Raw genomic sequence first — 21,325 nt, forward strand, 5'->3', positions numbered from 1 at the left:
GTTTCCAGGTTCTGGAGGGCGTTCTACAAGAATTTAAAATCTCTTTTGGACTTTTCACTTTATCACCCCCAACGTAATGAGCAGATTGAGAGAATCGATAAGTCCATGGAAAAATATTTACAAATTTGTTGACCAGCAACAATTTTACTTTCAGAGCTCTTCTAGGAAATCTCCTTTTCTTACAGTGTATGATTGAGGACCTCGTCGTTCTCTGCCTATTGCATCTAAAAGTCTAATTTCAGCTGTGCCCCCTCGGGACATACATAACATCTGGACTGAGGTGCAATCCAATTTGGCTGAAGCTAAAGCATAGAAGAGCACTGATACACACCATCGATCTGTTCCTCACTCCTTGAGATAAGATTTGGCTTTCCACCAAAAACATTTGTTTAAAGACTTGTTACAAAAAGTTGGCTTTTAAGTTTTTCAGCCCATTCTATATTTTCAGCAAACTAATCCTGCCACTTTCCATCTAAACCTACTTCCTACGCTAAAAATCCCTAATGTCTTTCGACTACATCTTCTAGTGCTCAACAGATTCTCTCCTAAAGTCAAGACGGTTCCTGCTTTTGCCTCTGATCCAAACACGAAGTATGAGATCAACCAAATTCTGGACGGTAAGAAGTTTCATAGACATCTCTTCTAATTAATAAACTGGAAGGGACACAGTCCTGACAAGAGATGCTGAGGACCCAAAAAGGACAAGGTGGTTAATCCTCTGTTACCACTGATATCTCAAACCCATCGTTGGCTGTAAGCATCACAAAATGTTATTGGAGACTGTTCAAGGTAAAGAATTCCATCACATCTATCCATGTACTGATTCAGACCTGCCATTATTTTTTTTCAACTGCTCTCCTGGTTCTATGGCCTCCAGCATGTCCTGCCTTGCCTGTTGGTCTACCATACAGCATAGCCTGTTTTCCAAGAACTTGCTGTCCCACATGCCTTCCAGCCCGCTGTGCCAACGCCCTGGCTCCTTGTGTCCATCGTGACTTGCGACTTCATGAATCCATCTCACCAGTTAAGCCTAACGCTTTTATTGAGCCTTCGGTTCTGGAGACTTTGGTGATGGATCCTGCACATTGGCAACGTGTTCGAGTTGATCCACTCCTTTTATCTAAACAGTAGAGAGGAACAGGTCCCAAAATGTGTTGTTAATTCAATAAAAACTTAGAGAACTTGTGTTTCTAGATCAGCTCAGGAGTTGTAGGGATAACATCCTTGCACAGTTGTATAGTGGCATAGCGCTCCTCACATGATGACTTCATATGGATTGTGACTAGTGATGTGCGAACCCGAACTGTAAAGTTCGGGGTCTGTACCGAACACCTACTGCTTGGGCACGGAACCCCGAACATGGACTTCCTCTGGAAGTCCCTGTTACTGTTCGGGTTTGCGTGTTTCCCGCGCTGTCACTTGTGTGACAGAGCAGGAAACGCTGGCTCTGATCGGCGGTGATGACAGTGACCTGTGGTAAATAGCTTACCGTGGATCATAGGCGCCGGCTGATGGTACTACTACAACAATCAGCCGGTTCCTACAGCGAGCGCAGGCACCTCTGGATGTGAGCAATAGTCTCCCATCCGCCGGCGCCTGTGCTCTGCTGAAAGTAAAAAAAAATGTTAAAATTAATAAAAAAATATTAAAATAAAACACATTATACTCACCTGCACCTTGTCCTCGATGTTCTCCTCCCCTGCAAAAAAATAAAAAAACACCATATACTCACCTTACAGCTAAAGTCCATGATCACCTGTGATAAAGTTAAAATAATAAAGCAACCTCATCCTCACCTGTCCAAATAGCGAGGGTCCCACGAAGATCCCATGAACAGAGACTACTGCTCCCATCCAGCGGTACCTGCGCTCGCCGTTTCCTATGGCAGTAGGCGCTGGCTGATGGTGGTAGTAGTACCATCAGCCGGCGCCTATGACCCATGGTAAGCTTTTTACCGCGGGTCACTGTCATAGCTGTGGCATCATGCTGGCACCTGTCAGCATCATGCCACAGCGCTATGATCGCGGTAATACTATTACCGCCGATCAGAGGCTGTGTTTCCTGCGCTGTCACGCAAGTGGAAGCTCGGGATAAGAGGGATATTCGGCTCCCCCATTCACATGAATGGGGTCCGGGTTCGGGTACTGTTCTGGTACCTGAACTTTTAAAAAAACAGTTCGGCTCAATTAGCCGAACCTGAACAGTCACAGGTTCGCCATCACTAATTGTGACCTGTATTGTATTTGAGGCATTAGTCCATGGTCAGTTGTGCAGGTAGTGATCCTTTCCTGGAGGTCATTGCATCTTGCATGGTTGCTAGTCCTCGTGTGTCCAATTCTTGGTGGTCTATTGTCAATTTAGTGGCTCAAAGCCTGGTTGACTTTGTGCACTTTGCATAGAGTATGTCATTAATAATATTTGGGGCGCATTTGGTTCCCATATGCTTAGTATCTGTGGGATCAAGTACGCAGCTCATAAATCATACAGTCACAGGCGTTACATGAATGCAGTGATACAACCGCTCACAAATGCAGCTAGCACCATTAATAATATGGAGACGGGGCTGTGTCCTGTCTCTGCTGATAATCTCGGCTCGCTTTGAGAAAGGCAATGCATCCCCTGCTTACACAATACTTCTCTTGTCTCTGAAATGATATATCTACCCATGCCCATATACCTACTGAACTTACCTCTTTTAAAGTGGTTAATTTACTACAACATATAAAAATGTATACATTCCTTGTACTGTCCCCATATATTACTCATCCTGTACTGATCTAGAGTTACATGCTGTATTATGCTGCAGAGCTGCACTCACTATTCTGCTGGCGGAGTCACTAGGAGGTGCTCCATGTTTTTCAGCTTGGTGCCACACTCCTTCGGAGGACAGCCCTTATCCTCAGAGCTTCTGCACTTCGGGTTGTCCCTTACACAGAGGTTCTCATGGAAGCAACGCCAAGTCCCAAAACGTCAATGGTATCCTGATAGATGTAAACCAAACCCAAGATCCTGACTTGGGCAATCCCTGAGCGCCATAGGCTTCTGAAAATGGGTCACCAAAACTCTTGTCAAGAAGCTTGTCCTGTCCTCCCACATTCCCAGTCCCCACCGGTAAATTACCTTCAGAACCAGGGTAGCGTAAGCCGGAAGATGTCCATGCGGTGTATGAAGATCCTTCACTTGTCTCCCATTCCTAGAAGAAAAGTTTAAACCATCCCCTACAGGTGAATACCCCCAGAGGAGCCCTCTCTTTCCAGGTATGGCCTACTGGGGGTGACGGTAGAGGGGGTTGCTGATTGTGTTTAAGATCTTATGTAAAGTGTCAGAGTTTTCCTCTTGTAAATGGTTGGATTGGCAGCTCTTTTGAGGTTGAAACTGGTGTTCTCCACGGTTGTCCCTCACCAAAGCATGGGGTAGGAAGGATCTTGCAGCAAAGGAAGCCACTGAGGGTGGTGGTGTATGCTGAAGACATCACCGGGTTTGTGTCCTCGGATGGGAAGGCAGAGTGGGTAAATCAGAGGAAGATCGCTACTCTGAGGAATCTGGGTCCATGATTTCCAGTGCCTCTCAAAGACAGAGCGCAGCACTAAATGTACTGCAGCCTGGAACAGAGCAATGCTGGACCCCGGAAAGGACCCAGGTTGCAAACTTCACCAACTGATTAAACAGCACCGTTGCCAAAACCTTCCTGTCTGCATTGAGAAACGCTATGGGACGCCACCTCTCAATGCAAGATGGGTCCTCAACAAGATGATCAGGGCAGACCTCCTTTTTAACTTCGGCAGAGTGGCCGAGGAAAGACACTCATTGAATACCTCAGTCAAGAGGGAACAAAGGCGTCCTTAAAGGTTCCTATAGAATTCAGATGTTAAGCCACCTGGACCAGGAGATTTCTTTAGGGCAAGCCCTTCAATCGCCAACTTAACTTCCTCTTCCCTGATCATCTCTGTCAAAACTTTGCGAGAGGGGTCTACACCTGGTTCGGGGATGGCTTCAGCCAGAAAAGCCGACATCTCATCCCAATCCAGATCCCTCTTCCCCAAGAGGTGCGAGTAGAAGGATCTGACGACCTCCATGACCCTTGATCTGGATCTTTTTAGGAAACCCGTACTGTCAACCATTTTTACGACAACTTTACTATTCACTTCTATCTTGCAGTTTCTGTAAGGGTTGGGCGAGCGGTACTTCCCATAATCCCTCTCAAGAACCAAAGATGCGTGTCTATCATACTGACACCTCATTAGCAAAGATTTCACTCTGGAGATCTCCTCGCGGCTACCTCCAATCGAGACAAGATGCTCGAGTTTCCTCCTCAGGCCCTGATAATGGCGATACCTGTCCAGGCTCCTGAGGCTCGAGAGCTGGCGGAAGAATCTCGCCACCCTTTTATGAGGATGTAACTCAGGATCAGTAATGTAATGTATGTACACAGTGACTGCACCAGCAGAATAGTGAGTGCAGCTCTGGAGTATAATACAGGAGGTAACTCAGGATCAGTAATGTAATGCATGTACACAGTGACTGCACCAGCAGAATAGTGAGTGCAGCTCTGGAGTATAATACAGGAGGTAACTCAGGATCAGTACAGGATCAGTAATGTAATGTATGTACACAGTGACTGCACCAGCAGAATAGTGAGTGCAGCTCTGGAGTATACTACAGGATGTAACTCATGATCAGTAATGTAATGTATGTACACAGTGACTGCACCAGCAGAATAGTGAGTGCAGCTCTGGAGTATAATACAGGATGTAACTCAGGATCAGTACAGGATCAGTAATGTAATATATGTACACAGTGACTGCACCAGCAGAATAGTGAGTGCTGCTCTGGAGTATAATACAGAATGTAACTCAGGATTAGTACAGGATCAGTAATGTAATGTATGTACACAGTGACTGCACCAGCAGAATAGTGAGTGCAGCTCTGGATGATAATACAGAATGTAACTCAGGATCAGTACAGGATCAGTAATGTAATGTATGTACACAGTGACTGCACCAGCAGAATAGTGAGTGCTGCTCTGGAGTATAATACAGAATGTAACTCAGGATCAGTACAGGATCAGTAATGTAATGTATGTACACAGTGACTGCACCAGCAGAATAGTGAGCGCAGCTCTGGAGTATAATACAGGATGTAACTCAGGATCAGTAATGTAATGTATGTACACAGTGACTGCACCAGCAGAATAGTGAGTGCAGCTCTGGAGTATAATACAGGATGTAACTCAGGATCAGCAATGTAATGTATGGACACAGTGACTGCACCAGCAGAATAGTGAGTGCAGTGACGCGCCCAGGGGATAAAGGGGGACTACTCGGCGCTCGGGCCTTGCTGTTAGTTTTGGGGGATGCCGCGGTGGCCGGCTCCCGGGCCCGTACCCTGGGGTCACTCTTAAAAGCAAGGAATTGGGGGAAAGGTGTATGAGAAAGGGAAAGTTCGTGATGCCACCTGTGGTGTCTGGTGAGAATCACCAGCGCTGCTACAGTCCTCTGAGGCCGGTGGTCAGGCAGCTTAGTTGGTGCGGCTCCCCACAGGTGGAGCGGGGCTTCAGGGCAGCGTAGGAAAAAGGATGCAGGACAGAGGGGACCCAGCTGGGTCGGAAGAAGAAGAATAGGCACACTCACAACAGTTCACTTCAGTACCTTTTACTGGTGGTGTTTCAGGCACGATCCAGGGCACTGTAGGGTGAAGGGTGCATTTCAGGACTCTCCCCAGTGAGCGGGTGTGGGGCCTCCTGTTTCTTGCCTTTTCCTGATAAGTTTATGACCTGCCTGGAGCTAGGCCTAACTTGCTCTCTGTCTTGCACCTGCTGACCTGGTGGTAGGGCCTTCTGTTGGAGATTACACTCCCTGGTCTCTTGGGCCTCTGTGATTCCTGACTCTGGGATAATGGTCAGCTTCTCGTGTTCCTGGGACATGTAGTTCGCCTGGGGTTCTGGTTGTTTCTGCTGGTCCTAGAGATCCTTGCAGACACGGACCCGGTGTCCGGTATATGGTCTTGGGGTGAGCTGGCTAAGCTCTTCTTCCCCCTATGTAGCTCGTTTACTCCACTTGCCTTCGGCCGCGCTCGGGCCCTCACTAGGCTTCACACTGGCAGTAGGCTTCGCTACTCTTCACCTCTCTTATGGCGTCGGCACGCCTTAGGCTCACTAACCTGAGCTCAATGAGTCTGGGCTGGACTGACAACCTCTCTCTGGCTGCAGCAGACTGTAGACTCTAGATTGCTGACTCCAGACTGACTTTCTCACAGACTCTAGACTGAACTGCCTAGCTCCACCTTCCCTTTTTATATCCCTTGTGAAAAGAAAAGAAAGGGCGCATGTGTAGACTCACAGTGCTATTTGCTGAATTTAAAAAGTGCCAGTACACTCACCTGTGAAGGTTGTGTACGTCTACACAACCAAGATTAAGCGTGTAATTAATGAGGCTCCGGGTCACCTCTATTTGTAGTACCGTCCTGTCGGTGTTTGCCTCGCAACTCCGTGCTCCTCAAGTGGTCACACGATCCTGCTGGACCAGATACCACGTCACCGCAGGTCCTCAGTAGTTTAACCCGGTGGTTGGATACCGCAGGTCCTCAAACATCCAAATAGACCCCACCTGATGAAGACGGCTTAGACCGTTGAAACGCGTTGTGGCAGTGGTATTGGAGGAAGAATAAAAGTCGGTTGACATCTACTAAATTGTCCAGTATTCCTTTGGCGCTCCCTGAGACCGCTGCACCATTGTTTACTTTTTATATCCCTGTCCGGGCTCCCTCTGCTGGTCTGAGGTGGAAGGTGGAGGTGTGTGAATGTGACGAGGGCCTCTTGTGGAGGAATCCATCCATGCACCCCTCTAGGATCTGTGGCACCAATGCGCAGCAAGGCGCCACATTCCCCCCTAGCAAAGCTCAGTAGTCCCGGACTGAAGTACTATTTATAACAACAATACAATAACTCTTCCCTTTATGGGAGGCACTTTGCTTGAACGTTGCATATAAAACATTATAAATAAAAAATAGATACAGTATATACAATTAGATAAGCAACCCCAGAATTCAAGTCTCTTCCGGTGAGGTTCCCCGACAGGATGTCCATCTCACAGGGTAGAGTACTTGGTAGCTTGAGGGACCTGTCCAAAGCAAACCCTCCACGTAGGCCCTGGGGTGGCTGCAGGGCATGGCGATCCTGAGTTGGACCTCCGTTAGTGCCACACCAGACTGGTTTTTCTTCTGAGGTCACCTAAAGGGGCACTCCAGGGAGTGCAATTATTTACAAGAAGCAGTTTTTTGGGCTACACATAGTCCTCAGCCTTAAAGTTCTGTATGTACCCTGACGGGTAGTTAGAGGCAAACAAGAAAAGTGTCCATTTTACTTAAATTGTCCATTATAAGGCAAAACACAAGTTAATAAATACATATACATGAAAATACACAATATAATACCCCAGGGGAAACTATTTACACTGTCAGAGTTTCCTTCTCTATTCTCTGTATCTGACGGGTCTGACCTTGTGTGCTACGTGTCGACCTACGTGATACTGGGATGCGTGAGGCACTAGTGTTTGCACTACCTCCCATTCTGTCAGTTCTAAGTGTTCGGGAACTGCAGGGTTGCCTTAACCTCTCTACAGGACTGGCAAGTATACCATTGGCTGGCCCTTCTTGCTCTGCTCCAACCGGGGATCCTTCCGGGGATTCTTCTTGAGCAGGCTCTTCTGAAGCACTTACAGGCTCTACTTGCTGTGGAGGGTCTTCTGGCTGTTGAAAAAAGTGGATCACAGGTATTATTACTGCTCCTCCTAGTTGAGGCCAATCTGCCGGGAAATCTCCTAAGTCAGTATGGAGTACTGCTTCTTTAGGCTCCTCCGGTACGGTGAGAGGCACTTCTTCTTGGGGCTTTAGCAGGTCTGGACACAACTTCAGATGGTCTCTAGATACCGTTGCAGTCGTTATTCCTCCGTCTTTGCTAATCAAACAGGTCTTCTTGTTATCAAATCTTGAATTTAATACAGTGTAGGGTTCTCTCTCCCACTAGTCATCAAGTTTGTGGTTTCTCCTTTTCCTCTTTAACACCACTTCTCCTGGTGTGAAGGGTTCTGCGGGCACACTTTTATTGTAGCGGGCTTCCTGCTTGTCCCTTACCCGAGTGAGACTGTCTTCGACACAGCCTTGTACTCTTCTGTACTGCTCCTGTCTGGTCGTGTCCCAGTCCTCAGTGGACACATCTGCTTCTGGTTCTACTACACCAAGCTCCAGGTCCATGGGAAACTTTCCGGGTCTTGCTGGCATGAGATATGCTGGAGTACAATTGGTGGAACTCACAGGTATGTGGTTGTACAGATCTACCAGGTCAGGTAGTAGGTCTGGCTACTGATTTCTCTCCTCTAGTGGTAAGGTCTTCAGCAGGTCGATGACAATGTTATTCATATTTTCACAGAGACCGTTGGTTTGGGGGTGGTACGGTGTAGTCCGGATCTTTTTACACCCGTACAAATGGCAGAACTCCTTGAACAATTCGGCCTCAAAGGCTGAGCCTTGATCTGTCAGCACCTGCTCCGGGTATCCAAGGGGCCTGCAGAAGTACGCCTGAAACGTCTTTGCCGCAGTTTCTGCCGTCAGATCCTTGACGGGGGTGACCACCAGGAACTGGGAGTAGTGATCCACCATGGTCAGGGCATAAGAATATCCTGACCTGCTGGGTGACAGCTTGACATGATCCAGGGCCACGATCTCCAAAGGACGAGTCATCTTGATGGGTTGCAGGGGTGCCTTCTGGCTGCTGTAGTCTTTTCTTCTGAGGCTACAGGGTCCACAATTCCGGCACCACCTCTCAATGGAGCTGCGCATTCCTACCCAATAAAACCGACACTTCAGCAGGGTTTCTAGCTTCTTCCAGCCAAAGTGCCCCACCTGATCGTGGTAGGCCTCCAACACCATCTGGATGTCTGTCTTGGGCACCACTATCTGCCATACCATCTCATGGATTTTGGGGTTGACGTACCTCCGGCACAGTTTCTCTCTATAGATGAACAACCGGCTCTTCTCATTCCACAGCTGCTTGGCTTGTAGAGAGGCTTCCTTCTCCAGGGAGGAACCTTCCTGGGTTATCAGCTCCTTGATACGGCTGACAACCGGGTCGCTGTCCTGGGTCTCCTTCCAGCTGTGGTGAGGCAGGGGGTTTAACGTCTTACCGCAAGGCCTCCTGGATGCTCCTTGCTCGTGGACCATCCCATTCCGATGAAAGGCAGGTAGTTCAATCTCCTCCAGGTCATCCACTTCTTCTTCAGTGTCCGACTGGTGAGGCATCCTGGAAAGGGCATCGGCGTTTGCGTTCTTGCGGCCCGCCCGGTACTTAATATTGAATTGGTAGTTTGACAGCCGAGCCATCCATCGTTGTTCCATGGCTCCTAGCTTGGCTGTTTCTAGATGAGTCAAGGGGTTGTTATCAGTGAACGCAGTGAATTTACTGGAGGCTAGGTAGTGCTTGAACCGCTCGGTGATGGCCCAGACCAGGGCCAGGAACTCCAACTTGATGCTGCTATAGTTCTCTGGGTTCCTCTCGGTCGGGCGGAGCTTCCTGCTTGCATAGGCGATCACCTTCTCTCGGCCATTCTGCTCCTGACTCAGTACAGCTCCTAATCCCTCGTTGCTGGCATCAGTGTACAGCAGGAATGGTTGGCTGTAGTCAGGGTAGGCTAGGATCTCTTCGCCGGTCAGGATCTCCTTCATCACATTAAAGGATTCAGCTTGTTCCTGACCCCACTGGAACGGGGGATTTCTGCCTCTGGGGGACTGTCCTACCAGGAGGTCTTGCAGAGGCGCCAGTTTCTTGGTATAGTCCTTCACAAACCTCCGGTAATACCCGACTAGTCCCAGGAACTGACGCACCTCCTTGAGGCTCTTCGGCTCCAGCCATTTCTGGATGGCAGTGACCTTCTCCGGGTCTGGTGCTACTCCCTCTGGACTAACGATGTGCCCAAGGTACTGTACCTTTCTCTAGAGCAGGTGGCACTTTGAGGGCTTCAGCTTCATCCCATACCGGGACAGCGACTCAAATACCTCCGCCAGGTGCTTTAATTGGTCCTCATACGTTTTGGAGTACACTATCACGTCGTCCAGGTATAGTAGTACAGTCTCGAAGTTGCGGTGTCCCAGGCAGCACTCCATCAATCTCTGGAATGTTCCGGGGGCGTTGCAGAGTCTGAACGGCATACTATTGAACTCGCAGAGTCCCATCGGGGTGGTGAAGGCCGTCTTCTCCCGATCCTCTTCAGCCACAGCTACTTGCCAGTTCCCACTAGTGAGGTCAAGGGTGGAGAAATAATTTGCAGACTTTAAGGCAGCCAGGGACTCCTCTATGCGTGGTAAAGGGTATGCATCTTTATGTGTAATGCGATTTACTTGTCTGTAATCTACACACATTCTCATGCTCAGGGGTGGATTAAGAGTAGCAAGGGCCCCGGGCAGTTTAGAAGGCGCGGGTCCCCCCCCCCCCCACACCTGATTTATCACGTGACATGTCACATGATCCCCTGTGATAGATCATGTGATAGTTCACGGGAAATTAATTTGGCACAATATTAATTGTGCTGCCCCATCTGAGAGCAGCACAATATTGGGGCAGATACCCTGATTCCAGCGATGTGTCACTTTTTCAGCTGCTTGTTGTCATTTTGAGAAAATCACCGTTTTATCTGCTGCAGATCTAGCAGCTCTCTGAATGCTGCGCTCTGTATAGCCCCGCCCACACCACTGATTGGCAGCTTTCTGCCCATGCTCAGTGTAAACAGAAATCTACTGATCAGTGATGGGGGTGGGGTCCTACAGAACTTACTAATCAATTACCTTCTGACAAATCAATGATTTTATCAAAACAACACTAAGCAGCCCAGTAAGTGACACATTACTGGAATCAGTGCCTCTAACCCTACATTATGCTGCTCTCAGATTAGGTGGCAAAAACCTGATGACAGATTCCCTTTAAAGGAGCTGTAAACACAAAAAAAGTTTGTATTAAAAAAAATACAAGCCATTTGTGAAATTAACTTTTTTCATTGTTAATTCACATTAGACTGTATCTTCAACACTTTTGTCAGCAGGTCTTATTACAGACTCTGAATAGGGCAGCTCTCTCCCTCTCCCTCAGCAGAAAGTCACAGCATGGTTAAAAAACGGGATCTTTTATGATTTTCTCATAATAAATAAAAAAGGACATGCAAGTCCTCCAAACTATTTTCCGTTTCTCTATAGGGGAGGTCCTAAATCTTTCTTGTTCTTTAGTTGATCACATGTCAAAAAGGCAAAGCATTTACTATGAACTCGCCTAAAAAAATATACACTTGGAGAGTAATATCATCATCTGCATGTAAATATTCCTTGACTCTAAGGGTTCGCTCACACTGTCGTATAACACGGCCGAATGCTATGTGATGTTTTATCGGATAGAACTCGGCCCTATGTTATACTATGGGACAGTGCAGATCTGCGATTATCGGCATGAGAAAATAATCTCATTCGATATTCGGACCATGTGCACCCATACAAGTCTACGGGTGCACGTAAAACATTGGACTGCACTCGGATGTCATCCAAGTGCAGTCCGATGAACACTCACAGAGACTATGGAGAAGATGGAGAAAGTAAGTTCTCCATCTTCTCCATATCTGTGCTGCGAGAGAATCGGATCACACTCAGTTGAAGCTCTGACAGAGTTTGAGCCCAGTGTCATTAGCATAATTGGCCCTATTCTCTTGCATGAGAGAATATATGGCTTAGTGAGTGGACCCTAAAACTGAATAGTAGTGACGGACAGGCACCTCACAAGCGGGATCCATGTAGCTCTCAGATGTCATGTAGGTAGGGCTTCATTCCATGGGGTAGGGCTTAATTTCAAGGTATATAAAAAAATAGACTTCAAATAAAAATTAAATGAACACAAAAAGCACTAATTGAATTATTTTTTTCGTATTTATGTTTGCAGCCCCTTTAAAAACCCTTTGAGGACCAAGGCACATATATGTCCCATAGTTTTAAACTGGAAAAAAATTTGATTGAATAAAATTTAAGGTCCTCGAAGGTTTAAGTAGGTCATAAATTCATATGAATACTTGCTCATACAATTGCACATGCCAAAAGATGAAGAAGAACAGAATCAAAAATATGACATTAAGTGGAGCACTTACAGGTATTCAAGGTGAAAGAGACCAGCAAAGGCATCGTCTCGAATGACAGTAAATGAGTTAGAATTCAGAAAGCTGAAAATGAAGACAGCAGGTTAGAAGCGAACCAGACTTTATGGTGCTCAGAATTAGTCAAGCAGAATTTATTGACTGCTCTTGCAAAGCACTGAGACTCCCGCTGTGTATAGATGGTGCCGTGCGGCCTCCCGCTGTGTATAGATGGCGCCGTGCGGCCTCCCGCTGTGTATAGATGGCACCGTATAGATGGCTATGTGCGGCCTCCTGCTGAGTATACGTGTATAGATGGCTACGTGCGGCCTCCTGCTGAGTATAAATGCCGCACGGCGCTCCCCCCAGAGACAGCAGGAGGCCGCACAGCGCCATCTATACTCAGCGGGAGGCCACACGTAGCCATCTATACACAGCAGGAGGCCGCACAGCGACATCTATACTCAGCGGGGGGCCGCACGTAGCCATCTATACACAGCGGGGGGCGCACGTAGCCATCTATACACAGCGGGGGACCGCACGGCACCGTCTATACACAGCGGGGGGCCACATGTAGCCATCTATACACAGCGGGGGGCCGCACGTAGCCATCTATACACAGCGGGGGGCCGCACGGCGCCCCCCCAGAGACATCAGGAGGCCGCACGGCGCCAACTATACACAGCAGGAGGCCGCATGCAGTCATGCACACACACAAACATATACAGACACGCATAAACACATTTGAAACACAAAAATACAAACAGACATCACACAATGACATCTGCCCACACACACACACAAACACACACACAGACAGACATCACACACACAAACAGACAGACATCACACACACACACACCTGCCCACACACACACACTTGCCCACACACACACACATACGTGCCCACACACACACACACACACCTGCCCACACACACACACACACCTGCCCCCACACACATCTGTGTGTATGTATAGTGTGTGTGTGTACCCCCACACACACACCCACACCTGCCCACACACACACACACACCTGCCCCCACACACATCTGTGTGTATGTATAGTGTGTGTGTGTACCCCCACACACACACCCACACCTGCCCACACACACACACAGCTGCCCACACACACACACCTGCCCACACACACACACACCTGCCCACACAGACACACACACACCTGCCCACACACACACAGACACACACACACACCTTCACCTGCCCACACACACACACCTGCCCACACACACACACCTGCCCACACAGACAGACACACACCTGCCCACACACACACACGCCCACACAGACACACACACACACCTTCCCACACACACACACCTGCCCACACACACACCTGCCCACACAGACACACCTGCCCACACACACACACACCTGCCCACACACACACCTGCCCACACACACACCTGCCCACACACACACACCTGCCCACACACACATCTGCCCACACACACATCTGTCCACACACACACACTCACCATCCCCCGGATCCATTCCTCCTGCCTGCTCTCTCTCCTCTCCGGTGGTAAGTAGCAGTACAGGCCGGGCGCGCACTGCGTGACGTCACAGCTAGGAGACACGGCCGTGCACAGGGAAGTTAACTGCTGCAGTGCTGGCCCGGCCGATGAAGAAGTAGCGGCGACCGCTGCTGGGGGAGCGGTCCGGGGCCCCCCCTCCCGCCACTGCTACCGGTATGTGCCGCGGCGGCCCGCACATATAATGAGGGCAATCCGGCATTAGGCCCCCTGCACGCTCGGGGCCCCGGGCGTTCGCCCGGATTGCCCTCATTATAATCCGCCTATGCTCATGCTCCCGTCCTTTTTCCTGACAAGAACTAAGGGAGCTGCCCAGGGACTACAACTATCCCTTACTGCCCCTGCCTTCTTCATGTCGTGCAACATCTCCTTCGCCTTCTGGTAGTGTGCTGGTAGTATAGGCCTGTAACGTTCTTTGATGGGTGGATGGTCACCTGTGGGGATACGGTGTTGAACCCCCTTAATCCTCCCAAAGTCAAGTGGGTGTTTACTGAATACCTGCGCGTATTCCTGAACCACCCAGTGTACACCCTGCTTCTGATGGGCAGGAGTGGTGTCTGTTCCAACGTGGAGCTGTTGACACCAATCCTCCACCTGGGTTGCCGGGTCATTAACCTCCACTTCGTCTGGTGAGGTTAATGACTCCGCCGTGTGTATGGAGTTGTTATTTACTGTGTACATGTGTACAGTTTGGCAACAGTGGCGTAGCGTGGTAAGACCTCGTCCTCCCCATAGTTTAGGAGGCGTACGGGCACCCTCCCATTGCGTACATCCACTACCCCTCTGGCAGTCAAGAGTGTAGGTCTATGCTCCGAGCTAAAGGGCTCTACTACCGCCTGGTAGCTCCGTCCTTTGAGACCTATTGCTGCTCTACACCAAATCAGCATTTCACTCATCGGGGGAATCACAATGGGTACCGGGTCTGTCACCCGTGCATTACCAATTTCACCGCCTGTTAGCTTTACCTGTTGCTGGTACATAAGGGCTCGGATCTCTTTCTGGAGCGCCCTCCTCTGCCCTGGTTTGGCACTGTCAGCTATCTGTTGGAGCAGGGGCGGACACAGACTGTAGTGGGCCCCTGTGCAAGAAATTTTGGGGGGCCCCCCCTGCCCTTCATAAGGCAACAAAGTTATGTAAACATAACCCCCCATGTGCATCTCTCACCCCCCCATGTGCAGCTCTCATCCCACCCATGTGCAGCTCTCACCCCCCGTGCATCTCTCATCCCCCCCATGTGCATCTCTCATCCCCCCCATGTGCATCTCTCATCCCCCTCCGTGCATCTCTCATCCCCCCCATGTGCATCTCTCATCCCCCCCATGTGCATCTCTCATCCCCCCCCATGTGCATCTCTCATCCCCCCCCATGTGCATCTCTCATCCCCCCCCCATGTGCATCTCTCATCCCCCCCCATGTGCATCTCTCATCCCCCCCCATGTGCATCTCTGATTCCCCCCACTCCTAGTTAATTAATTGTATTTAAAAAAAATAAAACTTGTTATACTTACCCCCATGCAATCCCTGCAGAATCCTGGCGCTCGTCCACGTCGCTGCCACCAGGTTCTCCTGACGTTCGGCCATGTGACGGCGCCACATACATAGCCATCAGCTTTTGTTTTGGCCAAAAGATTTTTAAAGCCGCCACCACGATAAGGTAGACTCTTCTGGGCGGGCCCTACTCTAACCTATTAAAATTTTCTTAAAATATCCAATACTCTTTTTAGATATATTTTTATTTAGTTTTCTTTAAGGGAATGTGTCATATACATTTTTTTTTAAATGACCAATAATACCACATACAGGGAATACCGCCACACCATGACCAGACCACATACTACCACAACATAGTGACCGAATAATACCACACAGAAGGGAGAAAAACTGCCACACCATGACCAGACCACATATTACCACTACATTACTAATATTACCACCACATTACTAATATTACCATAAGTGTCATTATACACGGGAGCTCTATACATGGTATGTATAACGTAAGTGTCCAGGTAATCTAGTGATCACCAGTGAAATTATACACAGGAGCTCTGTATATAGTGTCAGTGTACAGGTAATACAGTGACATTATACACAGGAGCTCTGTATATAGTGTACAGGTAATACAGTGATCATCAGTGACATTATACACAGGAGCTCTGTATATAGTGTCAGTGTACAGGTAATACAGGGATCACCAGTGACATTATACACAGGAGCTCTGTATATAGTGTCAGTGTACAGGTAATACAGTGATCACCAGTGAAATTATACACAGGAGCTCTGTATATAGTGTCAGTGTACAGGTAATACAGTGATCACCAGTGACATTATACACAGGAGCTCTGTATATAGTGTCAGTGTACAGGTAATACAGTGATCACCAGTGACATTATACACAGTGTACATGTAATAGACTGACTCACCGGTGACGTCTCTAGGTGAAGTCCTTCATCTTCGCTTTTCTCCTTCATCCAGCACAGACCGCCATCACTCGTCTCTGCATAAAATAACACAGTTATCTAGAGCACATTCCCCAACTTCTACATTACGCAGCTGAATACAGACGTGCATCCACCATCAATATATGGTTAGTTATTAGGCAACCTACCATTCCAAATATAAATTGTAATCCACCACTGTGCCCCCATTAACTGTAAATAGGCACTTAATATATAATTTAATTAGAACCTCTACTCTTTCCGCCAATTTGTTACCAGTCACACTCCTGCATCCGCAACGCCCCCTACTCTATACTTCCTGCTCCCCGCATTCAATATTTACATGCACCCCCTGCCCCAATTCATTATATCATGTCCGTGCTCTCCCCACCCCATCATCATTTATCATTTACTCTCCCCCACCCCACATTCGTTATGTGCCCCTCTCTCATCCCCCTCCCCCACATGTGCCCCTCTCTCATCCCCCTCCCCCACATGTGCCCCTCTCTCATCCCCCTCCCCCACATGTGCCCCTCTCTCATCCCCCTCCCCCACATGTGCCCCTCTCTCATCCCCCTCCCCCACATGTGCCCCTCTCTCATCCCCCTCCCCCACATGTGCCCCTCTCTCATCCCCCTCCCCCACATGTGCCCCTCTCTCATCCCCCTCCCCCACATGTGCCCCTCTCTCATCCCCCTCCCCCACATGTGCCCCTCTCTCATCCCCCTCCCCCACATGTGCCCCTCTCTCATCCCCCTCCCCCACATGTGCCCCTCTCTCATCCCCCTCCCCCACATGTGCCCCTCTCTCATCCCCCTCCACCACATGTGCACCTCTCTCACCCCCCCCACATGTGCATCTCCCATCTCCCCCCCACACATGTGCATCTCCCATCTCCCCCCCACACATGTGCATCTCCCATCTCCCCCCCACACATGTGCATCTCCCATCCCCCCCACCACATGTGCATCTCCCATCCCCCCCACCACATGTGCATCTCCCATCCCCCCCACCACATGTGCATCTCCCATCCCCCTCCCCCACATGTGCCCCTCTCTCATCCCCCTCCCCCACATGTGCCCCTCTCTCATCCCCCTCCCCCACATGTGCCCCTCTCTCATCCCCCTCCCCCACATGTGCCCCTCTCTCATCCCCCTCCACCACATGTGCATCTCCCATCTCATCCCCCTCCACCACATGTGCATCTCCCATCTCCCCCCCCCACACACATGTGCATCTCCCATCTCCCCCCCCACCACACACATGTGCATCTCCCATCTCCCCCCCACACACACATGTGCATCTCCCATCTCCCCCCCACACACACATGTGCATCTCCCATCTCCCCCCCACACACACATGTGCATCTCCCATCTCCCCCCCACACACATGTGCATCTCCCATCTCCCCCCCACACACATGTGCATCTCCCATCTCCCCCCCCACACACATGTGCATCTCCCATCTCCCCCCCCACACACACACGTGCATCTCCCATCTCCCCCCCACACACACACACGTGCATCTCCCATCTCCCCCCCCCACACACACACATGTGCATCTCCCATCTCCCCCCCCACACACACACATGTGCATCTCCCATCTCCCCCCCCACACACACACACATGTGCATCTCCCATCTCCCCCCCCACACACACACATGTGCATCTCCCATCTCCCCCCCCACACACACACATGTGCATCTCCCATCTCCCCCCCCACACACACACATGTGCATCTCCCATCTCCCCCCCCACACACACACATGTGCATCTCCCATCTCCCCCCCCCACACACACACACATGTGCATCTCCCATCTCCCCCCCCCACACACACACACACATGTGCATCTCCCATCTCCCCCCCCACACACACATACACACACATGTGCATCTCCCATCTCCCCCCCCCACACACACACACACATGTGCATCTCCCATCTCCCCCCCCCACACACACACACACACATGTGCTTCTCCCATCTCTCCACTCCTAGTTAATTGTATTTTAAAAAAAATAAAACTTGTTATACTTACCCCCATGCGATCCCTGCAGAATCCTGGCGCTCGTCCAAATCGCTGACAGCAGGTTCTCCTGACTTCCGGCCATGTGACGGCACCGTCACATGACCGGAAGTCAGGGGAATCATCAAGGCGCTGCTGCAACAGCGCAGCTCAGCGCTGAAATGTCCCGGACCCGGCGCATAGCATGGGGCCCCGGAGAGAGACGCACAAGAGGGGGGCCCCCGAGGGGGCCCCTACCGGCCGGGCCCCATACTGGAGTCAGGGCAGTCATGCCCTGATGGCGGCCCTGCTGGAGGCTGGAGGGGCCCCCTCTCCCTCGGGGCCCCCGTTCAATGAACCGGCTGCACGGGCGGTAGTTCCGCCCCTGTGTTGGAGTAAGAACAACACTTCTCCCAAACAGTTACTAACAATATTTGTACCAAGTACCATATACAAGTCTGTATCATCAGGATTAGTCTCTACTACAATTAGTCCCTGGTCCTTCAGTTTCACTCTTCCCACCTTCACTGCCACATCCTTAACCCCGACTAGGTTAAGGGGGAGGCCGTTTGAGGCATAGACTGGAAGATTTGGATCTGGTGGGTGAAGTTCGTCTATGGACCAGAACCTTTTGTAGAGGACATCAGGCATGATGGTTACCTGAGATCCTGTGTCCAGCAGAGCGGGTGTCGCGATGCCGTCCAGCACGATGGACAGGAAAGGTCTTCCTCCCACGAACCATGCGGTACCAGTTTGATGGGCCTGAGGGGTCTACTCCTGGGTGTCGGCCCTCGGCCCCAGGGTTTTCTCGTTTAAAGGACAGCTCTGGACGGCGTGACCTGTCTTGTGGCAGCGGTGGCAGACAGGGTCCCTCGGCGGGTGGCGTTGGTCTCTGGTCCTCCCAGGGGGTGGCGTTGTCCTCCTCCTCCTTCTCATCCAGGGGGCATCCTCAGGGCTGTCGGCTAGCAGGATCCTCCCTTCCTCCTCGGGCTCCATCCGCAGCTGCAGGGCACTCAGTACACTGGTCAGGGTTTTGCTCAACTGACGCACTTCAGAGCGCAGGCTGTCCAGCTCACTAAGGGACGTTGCTGGAACCTTGGCTTCAGCAGCCACCGGGGAAAAGGTGGACGCTGCGGGCATTGGGGTGGCCCCACCCTGGTAACATTGGATAGCAGTTGTTTCCAGGGGCTGCAGTCCTTTTATAGCCATTTCCTTAAGGGTGTCAAAGGTGGCATCTGGATGATCCAGGGACCACCAACGCACAGTCCTGCTCTCCTCTTGGGACCTCAGTCCCCGGATAAACTGTTCCTTCAGCATTTTATTTTCATTATCGATGCTGGTTGGACTAACCTGTTTCAGAGCTCGCAGGGCCCCTCATAAACGCCAGGCATAGTCCCGAACACTGTATTCCGGTTGCTGAGAGCAGTTGTAGAACCTCATCCGGAGGTCTGTGTCAGTACGATTTTCAAAGACAGTCTGTAACTTTTTAAAGATTGCGGACACTGACTCCTGGTCTGCGGCCGACCAGCTTTCTACTTCTCGCTCCGCAGCACCAGTCAATTGTCCCAATACAACAGCGGCTCTTTGCTTGCCTGTCATAAAGTACATGTCCAGTATACCGCATATTTTCCTTTTAAATCCAGACAGGGTGTCTGGTTTGCCTCTGTACTGGGGGAGCCACTTCGCTCCAGGGATGTACGGTAGGGCCATGGGTATGACAGGGGTTACAGGCCCTGCTGGTGGAGCGGCTGCTTCGGCCTGCTCGGCGCCGAGCGCGGGTTGAGCATCAGAGCGGTTAACCGGTACTCCGGCGTTGTGCTGTTCTTCGGACATTCTGGCGCCCCCCTGGCAAACCGTGGCCTACCCTCTTTTCTTTTTCTTCTGGTAGGCCGCAGCTCCGCAGGTGACGGACTTCTTCAGGACCTTGCGTCGCTTGCGTCCTACGTCAGAGCGTTCACCTGCGCTCCTTCCAGGACCTGGCGCTTCCTGGTTTGATGTCGAGGCGTGGGGCGTGTCCGGGGCTTCGCGCGCTTCAGCAGGTACGCCTCTCAGTTTCCTGCGGTTACGCCCTTCTTCCCGCTCGGCGGCCCAACAATGGCGGCAAACTTCGCCACAGTTAAATACACAGTTCAGAATAAAGGCGCACAGTACCCAGTGGCAACGGGCACAACACTCCGTTGTTGCAGCGGGCACGGAATCCTGTTCGTGACGCCAGGAAGAGATGACGCACCCAAGGGATGGGGACTCGGCGCCCGGGCCTTGCTATTTTGGTTTATGGGGATGTCGCGGTGGTCGGCTCCCGGGCCCGTACCCTGAGGTCACTCTTAAAAGCAGGGGATAATGGGGGAAAGGTGTATGGGATAGGAAAAGTTCGTGACGCCACCTGTGGTGTCTGGTGAGGATCACCAGCGCTGCTACAGTCCTCTGAGGCCGGTGGTCAGGCAGCTTAGTTGGTGCTGCTCCCCACAGGTGGAGCGGGGCCTCAGGGCAGCGTAGGAGAAGGGATGCAGGACAGAGGGGACCCAGCCGGGTCAGAAGAAGAAGAATAGGCACACTCACAACAGTTCACTTCAGTACCTTTACTGGTGGTGTTTCAGGCACGATCCAGGGCACTGTAGGGTGAAGGGTGCATTTCAGGACTCTCCCCAGTGAGCGGGTGTGGGGCCTCCTGTTTCTTGCCTTTTCCTGATAAGTTTAGGACCTGCCTGGAGATAGGCCTAACTTGGTCTCTGTCTTGCACCGGCTGACCTGGTGGTAGGGCCTTCTGTTGGAGTTCACACTCCCTGGTCTCTTGGGCCTCAGTGACTCCTGACCCTGGTATATCAGTCAGCTTTTGGTGTTCCTGGGACATGTAGTTCGCCAGGGGTTACGGTAGTTTCTGCTGGTCCTAGAGATCCCTGCAGATATGGACCCGGTGTCTGGTAAATGGTTGTAGGCCTCGCTACTCTTCACCGCTCTTATGGCGTCGGCACGCCGTTGGCTCACTAGTCTGAGCTTTATGAGTCTGAACTCTCTCTAGAGGGACCGGAACTACCTCTGTCCCCTGAGGAAACTGTTCTCTAGACCAGAGGTCCCCAACCGCCGGTCCGCGGACCAGGACCGGGCCGTTGGGGTTTTTCAGCCGGTCCGCGGCGCCGCTGACAGTTGTAGAGGATCAGCAGGGAGAAAGCCAG

This window comes from Phyllobates terribilis, unplaced genomic scaffold, assembly GCF_046119375.1.
Source record: "Phyllobates terribilis strain yellow unplaced genomic scaffold, ASM4611937v1 Scaffold_3__8_contigs__length_932513732, whole genome shotgun sequence".
Lineage (NCBI taxonomy): Eukaryota > Metazoa > Chordata > Amphibia > Anura > Dendrobatidae > Phyllobates > Phyllobates terribilis.